The sequence below is a fragment of the Canis lupus genome, chromosome 6 (assembly GCF_003254725.2).
Source record: "Canis lupus dingo isolate Sandy chromosome 6, ASM325472v2, whole genome shotgun sequence".
Classification (NCBI taxonomy): Eukaryota; Metazoa; Chordata; class Mammalia; order Carnivora; family Canidae; genus Canis; species Canis lupus.
The window spans coordinates 29,375,405-29,387,107 of NC_064248.1; the positions used below are offsets into that span (position 1 = coordinate 29,375,405).

General features: G+C 41.0%; 1 long non-coding RNA gene across 2 annotated transcripts; it reads right to left on the reverse strand.

Moving 5' to 3' along the window:
- Positions 1-597: 597 nt before the first annotated feature.
- On the reverse strand, positions 598-3,599 carry LOC112679075 (uncharacterized). Of its 2 annotated transcripts, XR_003148097.3 has the most exons (3): positions 3,506-3,599; positions 2,599-2,686; positions 598-2,511 (listed from the first exon to the last, which is right to left on the reverse strand). It is a non-coding gene; the product is annotated as an uncharacterized LOC112679075 (long non-coding RNA). The 2 variants fall into 2 exon arrangements; XR_007411266.1 differs by lacking the exon at positions 3,506-3,599 and having other exon boundaries at positions 2,599-3,499.
- Between the last annotated feature and the right edge of the window lie 8,104 nt (positions 3,600-11,703).

Below are 11,703 nucleotides of genomic sequence, written 5' to 3' on the forward strand. Positions count from 1 at the left end.
CACCTGATTCTTAGGCAGTAGTAACGCTGAGCTCCTTGCCTCACAGCCCATAAGCCATCATAAACACACACATGCCCATATGCGCACACATGCACACACACATGTTCACAAACATTCATGCTTGTGCTTTATGTTGTTTCTCACCTTCAGCCCAGAGCATGCCTCACATTTCTTCCCACCTGACCAACTTCTATTTTCTAGATTCCACTTGGGAAAGAGTCGCTTACCCAAGACCGGGCTGAGCACCCCAACACGTGTCCCCTCAGCATCCAAAGTCAACTTCCATCTACACACAGTGTGCTACCTCCCCCTCAAAATCAATTTTCTTTCTCTCTCTTTCTCTTGCTTAAACCATTTATTTTTAAAAAGATTTTATTTGTTTATTCATGAGACATACACAGAGAGAGGCAGAGACATAGGCAGAGGGAGAAGCAGGCTCCCTGCAGGGAGCCCGAAGCAGGACTCGATCCCAGGGCCCCAGGATCACAACCTGAACCAAAGGCAGATGCTCAAACACTGAGCCACCCAGGTGCCCCATGGCTTAAACCATTTTGATTTGATGTGTGTCCCTTATAGGCAAGATTTCCAAAAGCACTCTGAATTAGGTAAATTTTTATTTGGCCTGTATTTCAGATGAGGAAATAAGGCTCAGAGCAGTTGAGTGACCCCTTCGAAGTCCCACAGTTGAAGTATTGATAGAATAAAATTTTAAGCCCAAATTTGCAGACTCCTACCGTGGGGCTTTTCCACTTTACCTCTACTGTAAATTGCAGAAATATACACACTCTGGTGGGATGAACTGGTGACTCTATTACTATTATTCAGGTGTGCTTTGTATTCTACATTGCCTCAGAGACTCCTTCTTGTTCATTCAGTTGACTGACTCTCAGCCAGACCATAATCCCTTAATGATCAGGTGTATGAGGTAGGAAGCTTTCACCTGCAAGTAACAGGAAAATCTGACTTCAAAGAGCTTAAACAAACTAAGGAGGTATATGATCTCCTGTAAAGAAAAGTTTGCATCAAGACATGAGCTAGAACTGCGGGCTTCCCATCTTTTCTCTCTGCCGACCTCCCCTTGTGACTTTTATCCTCAGGTGGCTCGCCTTATGGTTATAGGATGGTTGCTGCAGTTCCAGGCCTTGCGTCTGCACACAGAAACAGTCAAATGTGGGGAGAGCAAGGATCCCTGTCCTGTATCTCTTGAAGACAGGAGATGAAAACTCCACCAAGTCCTCCCCTGTGGGTCTGTGTGGTCTGGCCCCAGCTCCTGGGAGGTAACCTCTAAGCCCTTAGAGTGTCCTGCCAGATAAGACTGTCTTTGTTTATCTGATGGCCTTGGGCTATGCCCAGAGAGGCATGTTAACAATGTGAATACTACTCAGTCATTAAAAAAAGAAAAAGAAAGAAAGAAAGAAAAGAAAGAAGAAGAAAGAAGAAAGAAAGAAAGAAAGAAAGAAAGAAAGAAAGAAAGAAAGAAGAAAGAAAGAAAGAAAGAAAGAAAGAAAGAAAGAAAGAAAGAAAGAAAGAAGAAAGAAAAATCTTGCCGTTAGTAACATTGTGGATGGAACTAGAGGATATACTAAGTGAAATAAGTTAATCAGAGACAGAATTATCATATGATCTCAGTCTTGTGGAATTTAATAAAACAGAGGAGCATAGAGAAGGGAGGGAAAAATAAAACAAGATGAGATCAGTGAAGGAGACAAACTATCAGAGACTCTTAATCATAGGAAAGAAACTGAAGGGAGGGGTTGGGGGCATCGAGTAATTGGGTGATGGGCATTAAGGAGGGCATGGGATGGAATGAGCGCTGGGTATTATATTCAACTCATGAATCACTGACCTCTACTTCTGAAATTAATACTACATTAAAGGTTCATTAATTGAATTTAAATTAAAATAAATAAATAAAATAAAAAAAACCCCAATGTGATTTATGCTGGGCGGCCTTGGGCTTTGCTGTGTGGCTGCACCTCTGGAGGGGCTGAAGACTCATGTCAGCCATGGGGTTGGTCAGTTATGTCTATATGACTGAGCCCCAATAAAATCTCTTGGATACCAAGATTCAAGTGAGCCTCCCCTAGCTGGCATCACTCCATGCTTGTCATCACATGTGGTTGCTGGGAGAGGTGAGCATCATGTGCATGAGTCCACTGGAGGAGGACAGCTGGAAACTCCAAGCTCAGTATCTCTTGAACTTCTTCCCTTGGCTGATTCAATCCATGTTCTTTCTCTGTAATAAACCATAAAATGGCTGGTATAATTAAAGCGAATTATTGAAACTGAGGGTGGTCTTGAGACCCCCAAACTTGTAGTCAGTGTCGGAAGTGAGAATGGTCAGCTAGACAGTGTCCTTCTCCTTAGGTTTTATTAACCAGAGCTGAGTTGTATGCTTTCTTCTCTGTCAATCACAGGCAAGTGGAGCTGCCTTGAGTGGCTTGAATTGAAAAAGATGTAGCCCCTGGAACCATGGCCTATGATTCTTGAGACTTCTCTGAGGAGACTTCCCTGAGGAACAAAAAAGGAGGGTAATCATTGTTTATTGTTTACTGTTGGGAAGCAGTTAACAGTGTCTACAACAAGTTGGTTTTTTACCACTTCTTTCATCCTGGGTGGAAGCAATACAGCACCTCAAAGGGACCTTCCAACTTTGCTCTTTGCATCCATCTGTGATTTCTGTGGCCTGAAGAACAGGATAATCTTCATTCCAGAGTGCAACACTGATAAACTTGTCAACACTCAAATCAAGCTGGGATCCAGAAGCTTTTAGAGAAGCAGCTTGACCTCAAATTTTCCCATGATTGGTATTTGTGCCAAATAAGAACAAAAAACATCAATGTAGAGACCTGAGAGAGGTCTTCCTTAAGACCTCTTTTCATCACCGAGCACCTTCAGTTGGTTTTGGCCTGGTGTCCCAACCCCTGCTTTGGGCCTACAAATTGTGTCTAGAGATAGGAGTGCCTAATAAAAACAATAAGTTCTTATAATAATGATATTAATTTATGGAGTGATATTATATATTAGACACTGTGCAGAGGCTATGTATCCATTACGTCATTTAATCAATCTCCTCTTAAAGATTTACTTATTTGAGAGAGAGAGAGAGTATGAGCAGAGGAGCAGAGGGAGAGGGAGAAGCAGACTCCCTGCTGAGTAGGGAGCCTAACTTGGGGCTTAATCCCAGGACTCTGAGATCATGACCTGAACCAAAGGCAGATGTTTAACTGACTGAGCCATCCAGGCAATCCTATTCTCATTTTTTTTTTAAATTTTATTCATTTATTTCAGAGAGAGAGAGAGAGAGAGAACAAACTGAGGGAGAGGGAGAAGCAGACTCTCCAGTGAGCAGGGAACTCAGCATGGGGCTTGATCCCAGGATCCTGGGATCATGAACTGAGCTGAAGGCAGATGCCCAACTGACTGAGCCACCCAGGCACCCCCCCATTCTCATTTTAAATGTCATTTAAAACAATAGCATCAGGTGGGTTTTGATCATAATTACTTTTTTGTAGATTTTTTTGTAGATAGGAAAATGAGGCTCAGAGAGGTAAAATAACTTGCCCTTAGTCAGTGCTATAGTTGGGTCTGGATGCTTATCAGTCAGGTTCTAGAGCTACTGAGCAACACTGATGCATTGTGAGGTCATACTGGCAGGGAGAAGGATTTTGTCATAGGAGCAGTAGGATGCCACTAAGGGGTTTTGAGTACAAAATAACTTTCTCATTTTGAAAAATGCATTTGGGTAAGAGTAGAGTGTTCCAAACTGCTCTGAGTAGTCTCACTCAGCCTACCACTGGAGAACTGCTTCAACTGAAGAAGCATTTCTCTGACCTGTTGTGTATCTTGGATTTCATGTTATATTTCATTTGAGTGGAACATTTCATGGTCCTTAAAGAAAATTAGAAATCCATTAATCTAGATGAGGGTAGATAAACTATGGCTTGTGGACTCAATCTGGGAAGTTACCTGCTTTTTTAAATAAAGTTCTATTGGAACATGCCCATATCCATTCATGGACATATTGCATGTATTTGCTTCTGTTGTAAATGGCAAAGCCTAAAATATTTACCATCTGTTCCTTTCCAGAAAACATTTGTGGACTTCTGATCTAGATCAGAGTTTCTCAACTTGGTCACTTGACATTTTGGGTCAGATTATTCTTTTGGGGGGATTCTGATCTGTGCACTGTAGGGTGTTGAACAGTATCCCTGGTCTCCACCCGCTAGATCCCAGAAGCACTGCCCACAGTTGTCAACCAGCACCTCCAGTTCCAAACCACTGATCTAGATGATATTGTGTTCTTTCCACATCTGACATTCTAGACATTTATGGCTTCTTATGCTCATTTTAATGAAAGTGGTCAATAGATTCATGAATTTTTAGAGAGAACCTTTTTGTGTGCCATTGTGGCCGTATTGTTTTCTGGATAGATCTTTTTGGTTATTCAAACTACTCCAAATGGATCATTTCATCAATATATCTTAAGAATATCTCTTTAGCAGATCATGCTTTTGGCCTCATTTTAGGTGACAGATGGTGGCCTGGAGCATGGGAAGGAGGAAGGGGCTTGGTGTTCAGGTTCCTACTTGGCCATTTTGCAGTGAGGCATTGACTGGATAAGTCAGTTCAATTTCTCTGAACTTCAGTTTTCTCATCTCTGAAATGGGAACAGTAATAACCACTTTGGTGGGTGGTTGTGAGAATCATATGAGATGATGTCGTGGAAACAATGACCATTGGAAATATGACATGGAAATTATTGCATATGCATCTCCAAAGTGTACCAAAACATGGAGCCAAAACATTATCCTGGTACCCATTGGATTTCCTGCAGAATAGGAGAGAAACTACCCCAAAGCACTAAAGTTTTGAGAAAGTTTATAAAACAATGATTACATTTTCCCAAATCTCTGGCTGGTAAAGAAATGTCACTAGATAACTAATACCTAAAGCAGTGTGGGGTAAAAGCAAGTTGAAAGTAGGCTACATTTTATGACTTGGTGATTATAAACTCTCAGGAGTTGGAATATCACTGGAGGGTTAGACAAGAAAATGATGCTTGATTATAATATTTCCAAGACCCTAGTGTCAGTACCATAATTAAAATAAAAATTCAAGTGTGGGACTCTAATGCTTTCTGTTTTCACAGTTCCTCCTGCTTTTGTGAATTCTAAGAATTCAGAGATCCTCTGTACCTGTATCGTTGTCAAGTATTGGAATCATTGTCTCAAAATCTATTTCATTGTACTAATAGCTATAGAGTTGTCTACAGTTTAGACATTTCCCTGTGGCCAAAAGATTGCACAATGGTGTAATCAGGGAGGCATGTAAGCTAATTATCTGTGGTTGAATTTTGATTCAGGTTCAGCTTTTCTAATAAGAGAAATTGTAATTAGGTTTTGTGCTACTATGTGGGTGAAACTTTTTTTTTTTTTTTGTATGTGTATGTACTTGTGTGCAGACATGGGAACGTTAAAGATGTGACATATGGAAAGCTATCCGGGGAAAATGAACAATTTGATGGTCCCCATTCAAATGCTGAAACTACTTAGAATCTTTCCAATCAGCTAATGGATCCTGGGCTGGAAATCAAAAAGTCTGGGTTGCATTCTGCTTTTTTCCAATTATCTGCTCTGTGTCCTTTAGAGAGGAACCCCACCCGAGGCCTCAATTTTCTTCTCTGTAGAATGAGCACTTTAGATAGTACGGAACTTTTGCTGCTGAGGTTCCTACTCCTCCTCTCCATCAACCCTTCTTTGTCCTTTGACCTCCAGCCCCACTTTTAGGCCAATTTAACACATTCACCTCCAAACGCTTTCTCTTTTACCTCCCCCATTCCAATCCATTGCTTCCTGCTGACTTGACTTTTAATAGCACTATTATAGGATAATTTTCCCCAAAAGGCAAAATCATGACTACCATAGTGATAACAGAATAAACATGTGTATGTTCACTTGATTGAGTAGTGTTTTCTCAAATTCACGTGTACCCAGAATCTGTGAATGTGATCTTATTTGGGGGTAGGGTCTTTGCAGATGTATCTAAAGTAAGATGAGGTCATGCTAGATTAGGGTGGGCCCTAAATCCAATGCCTGGTGCCCTATGAGAAGAAGGAGAGAAACTGACAGGGAAAATGCCATGTGCAGATGGAGGTGGAGAGCCAAAGTGATCTATCTACAAACCTAGGATTGCCAGCAAGCATGAGAAACTAGGGAAAGCAAGGAAGGATTCTCTCCCAGAGCTTCAGAAGGAGCATGACCTTGCAGGCACCTTGATTTCAGACTTCTACCTCTGGAATTCTGAAAGAATATGTTTCTGTGGTTTTCAGCCACTAAATTTGAGGTGATTATGGCAGCCTCTGGAAACTATTATACAGGAAAATAATTCAATTCAATTTGGCAAACTTTTGCTGAGGTTTCCAGTCTTGTACCGGGTGTGGAGGATTTGTAAGCTGCTGACCAGGAGCTCCAGTCACAATTGATAACACATGGTAATGGCCACACAATATGAGCTGATTTGGCTTCCTTTCTTGGTCTTCCAAATGGATCCTTCTTTCCATTGCAATGTTTGGGTTTTGTCATTGGATTGGATTCCTTTTCTTGTCAACCTACCTCTTACTCCAAATGCTGCTGTGGTGACCAATTGAGAACAGATGTCAATGGTCTTCAACTGGCCAGCCTTCACACTGGACCTTCAGGTTGTACTTCCAGCCTTCTAGCTTCTTGCCTCAGGGCCTCTTTGACACCATAGTGATAATTCAGGTGGCCTGCAGTACCTTACTGGCATTCACTTGGGGCACGGGATGTGTGTGTGTGTGTGTGTGTGTGTGTGTGAGAGAGAGAGAGAGAGAGAATGCATACATGTGTATTTAATGTATTTCATGGGACTACCCATGAACAATGCATTTCATTAGCGTCTTCAGACAAGTACCCTCAACAAGACATCTTTGCATTGCTTTCCTGTTCCTCTGTTCCTCTTCCCTATAATCTAGCTCCCTATAATCACTGCCCAAACAAGCCACCTGCACTCTGGCCCTTGTCACTGGTAGTGCTCTGAGGAGACCCAGGCTGACACAGCATTCCCCTCGCCCCACAGTACCCTCCCTGTCAGCGCCTCCTTCCATATATCCTCAGGCTCCACTCATTTTGTGCAAGTCATTTCCCTTTTTGCTTTGGGACCATTTACCCTCTGTGACATTTGGATCATAATAGGATGAAAATGTGAATAGAAAGGGAGTGGAGCCAGTTGAAGGCTCCTCCAGATGTCGGTGTCACAGTAGCAGGTTCCTACATGCCAAGGATTGCCGCGACAGCAGAATGAGGTCTTCGTTGTCTGCAGCTCAGATCCCTCAGGTGCCTCTGGGGGCCTGTGGGGGGAAGGTGGGGTGCCATTCCTACCTCTTATTGTTTCTTTCAGGCAGGAACTGAGACCCCTGAAGGCTCCAAGCACAGTGTTGTATGAGTTTCCTATTGCAACTGCAACAGATGGTCACAAACCAATGTCTTGAAACAGTAAAAATCTGTTATCTTATAGTTCCCAAGGTCAGAAGTCCTAAAATCAAGGTGTTGGCAGGGTTACATTCCTCTTGGAGGTTTTAGAAGAATATCTATTGCCTGTGTTTTCCAGCTTCTGGAGGCCATTTGCAGTCCTTGGCTCATAGCCCCTTTCCCCACTTCAGACTGTACCACTTCCACCTCCCATTCCATCATCACATCTCCTCTGACTGATCTGCCTTTATCTTAAAGGGGCCACTGCAGTTACATTGAATTCAGCAGGTCATTCAGGAGAATCTCCCTATGACTATATCCTTAAATTAATCATATCTGCAAATTCTCTTTGCCAGCTGTTACTTTTATCATATTCATAGGTTCTAGGGATTAGGGCATGGAAATCTTTGGAGAGGGCATTATTCTGCTTACCTCAGTTTTTAAAAATCTTATTTGTGACATTGGTGAAAAGACCCTATCTATCTGTCCATTCATCTGTCTACTTATCATCTGCCCAACCATCCATATCATTTATCATTTATCTGTCCATCTATATATCCATCTATCATCTATCTATCCATCCATCCATATCATCTATCACCTATCTATCCATCCATCATCTATCTATCTACCTACCTATATACTTACCTATTTTCTCACCATGATTCTTAAGTAATGAGGGAATTTTATACCTGGCATAATTATCAAACAAAATGAAACTTTGAACAAAGAAACTTCAAACAATGAAAGCACTACAAGGGAATGAGATAATTTTAGAAATGACACATGGACTCTGAAGCACCTTGTCAAAAGTAATGTTCTTTTCAGGAGCAAATATTATTAAGTGGAAGTCTCAGTTTATCTCAAGACTTCACTAAATCACTGCTCGTCAAATTTCCAAAATGACGTTCCTGCTCAAAGATACCAAACTCTTGCTCAGCTGTTAATTGAATAAAATTAGGTTGAGATCTTAATTTTCGGCCCATTTCTTCTCTTCTAGGCCTGGTTAGGTAGACATTTTCCTTTTCTGGGTTTCCTCCAAAGCACAAAGTAACAGTACCAACCACCAGTGGAGGAGATTTATTATTTCCTACCAAAGAACCCTTGTAATAACAGAGGACTATGCATGTCTGGTACAGTTTGTGTAAATGTCTGCACAGTATCAGATTCTCATCCTGAGGTTCCTTTTCCTCCTGTTGAAGTTGTCTTAATGATTATATACGAGATAATGACCTCAGAAGCCTGTGTTCTGTTGGCTGTGTGATGGAAAGACCTGAGAATTTCTTCCAATGCTTCATGTCATGGTTTCTAGAGAAGGTAAACATTTTCTATTCAAAATGGCCTCTGGCCCTCTGGCCATGTATTTATTGATCAGCCTGGGTGTGTAATATAATTAATCCTTCAGTTGATAACCAGAAGGGAGTGTGTGGTGAAGACAGACAGAGCTATACTTCTCCAAGCCAGGAAAGGTAGAGTTGACATCTCCAATGGTAACTTTCATTGTGTCCTGTGTTGGTGAGGGAGGCAGGCAGTTAAGATTATAATGAAGGGCACAAGAGTTCAAGAGGGAATTCATTCCTGTTCTCTGTCATTTGCAGGGACTACATCTTTATGGGCTCAGTCTGTCTCCCTCCTACTAAGGCCAGTTTACTGGGGGTAAGATTACTGGGGACACATCATCCTGGACTTAGTATAGCAGATGCTAAGGATTTGTGTCTTTGTATGTACATGCCAACTAAACATTTGAAAAGGGCAATGATTTTGGACAGAAGTTTTGACCTCAGAGCAGTTGCCCTTGGCAACCACAAACTCCTTCATAACCCTGGGTGGTCTGCTATTCTTTGTGGCTAATCCTCCCCACCCTGGCTATTCTGCAAATAATGGACCTCCCCCCTCCAGTCCTCTTCTACCTCCACTCTAGATGGATCTACTTTTTCACGTCGTCCCATTGATCAGAAACATTAAATAGCTTCCCATTTCGTAGGCTTCCTATTGAATAGGGCCCAGCCTTCTTGGTAAGATCCAAGGTTACATCCTTGTCTTATTTGCTACTCTTGGCCAGGAAGTTCCAGCTGTAGAAGATACCTTGTCTTTTCCTATGTCCATGACTTTGCTCAACACTCATCTTCACTTAGATCTTACTCTTCCATCACTGCTTACAAATTTCTATCTATTCTGCAGTGGACAGTTCAAGTGCTTTCTGCTTCCAACAGTGTCCTGGGATTTTCTCAACCAGATGAAGCCTTTTTCTTCTTCAAGTTTTTCTCCTTAGATAGTGTTTCTGTAAACTTTTTCCTTTGGTATTGTTTCTGAGAAATGTTGGGCTCTTCACTGACTCTGATTTTTTTTTTTTTTTAGGGTTATTTGTTCATGTGTCATAATTCCCTTAAAGGACTGGCTTACTATGAATAACTTTAATTTTATATTGTCCAAATCAGTGATCCCCTATACACATAGAATGATTCAATTATCTAGGATGATGTATTTTGTAACAAACGAAGCCCACAAAATGTAGCAGTTTCTATTTATTTAGTAAGTCTTATAGAAGTTACTTAAACCAGGGGCTCTTGCTCCTTAACAGACTAACAAGGCAAAATCCAGAGAATTTTGCATAATATTCCAGAATATTCTTGACCCCTTCAAGCCCATCCATGAACTACCAACCTCACTAGCCCAGGATTAAGAACTTGTGTTTTGATAGATTGTCTTGCATCTTATGTGAGCTGAAACAGAAGGGAACTCTATTTGGCATTGTCAATAGACAACCTCCAACAGGATTAATATTAAACTTGATTCAATAAATGTACTTTTTATGGGTTTACTTCAAAAGGAGAAGGAACTATCTGTGGGTCTTGAGAGGTCAGGACATTTTAAATACTATTCTGCTCAGTTTTAAGTGAAAGACACACATATTTGGCTCTTTATTGATCAGAAATGCTTAAATCCAAGTTGCTTAGGGCTTGAACTACCGCCTTTTTATGGCATAAAAATAACTTCCCCAGATCAGTAGCAAACTATTAACTACATCAAATTCAATGCACTGGTAAAATAATAAGACCCTCTTGTCTCAATCTGGCTTTTCCTTATTAAGCAAGAGTGAAGCTGTAGCTATTCAGTATCAAATCAACTGCTTGGGGGTTTCTTTGCAGTTGTTCTATAAAGCTGTTAAAACAGCTGTGGGCCAAGTAATTAATTAATTGACAAAACCAGTTGACCTAATTTGGTCATTATTATGCTAGAGGGAGCCATCTACATGCAAGCAGTCAAGTTTTGGATGGTAGCTCTTCTCAGAGCTTTGGTGTCATTCATTGTGTGTGAGCATGAAATGGAATTCACGTGCTCTCTCTCTCTCTCCCCCTCTTTGTCTGTCTGTTTCTTGAATCCAAGTGTATGGTGCTTCTCTCTCAGAGAGCTACTTCACCGTTTTTCTGGCTCTCCACTTTGTTCTGTTGACGCCTAACTGGGTACTTTTCCTTATCATTCCTGTCACTGACATTGCCACCTATTGTCTCACACCCAGACAGCTGTAGTGCCTTCCAATTAAGCTCTTGGCTTCTCTCAACTCCATGCAAGAAAATTTCTTTAAAAAATTATTACTTTTTATTTACATAAGTAATGTGTGACTATTCTCCTTAGTAAAAGACATGGAGGGATATGGGTGAGATCTCTTTGACTATCTTCTTATCCTCTCAATTGTGTTCCTCTTTCCAGAATCTTTGTATCAATTTGGTATGTGAGCTTCCAGTCATCACTCTTTGTATTTGGAAACATATGGGCTGATAGAAAGTGTGTAGAATTCATTATTACTTGGCAACATGCTTTTTTTTACTCAACAATACGACTTAGAGATTTCCCTGAAGTCTTGCATACAGATTGACTTCATTCTTTTTAATTGCTACCTAGTACTCCATGGCCTAAATATACCAAAACTTATTAGGCCATTTTCCTGTTGATATTTGCCTATTTTTGTTATGAAAAGTAATACTAAATTTATTTCTGCATTTTCTTAAACACCTTTTGATGAGCACTATCTATAAAACTATCAGGTGCCCATATTGTCAAATCCAAATGGCATTTGGGGAGTCTGGTCTTCATCCTCTTTTATGCTGATACTTCTCATTGCTCCCTTTACCACATGCCTACCACCCAGCAGGTGTTCCCATCCCTTAAACACTCTTTGTGCTTTGGCTCATTCAGAATGAACCTCAATCTC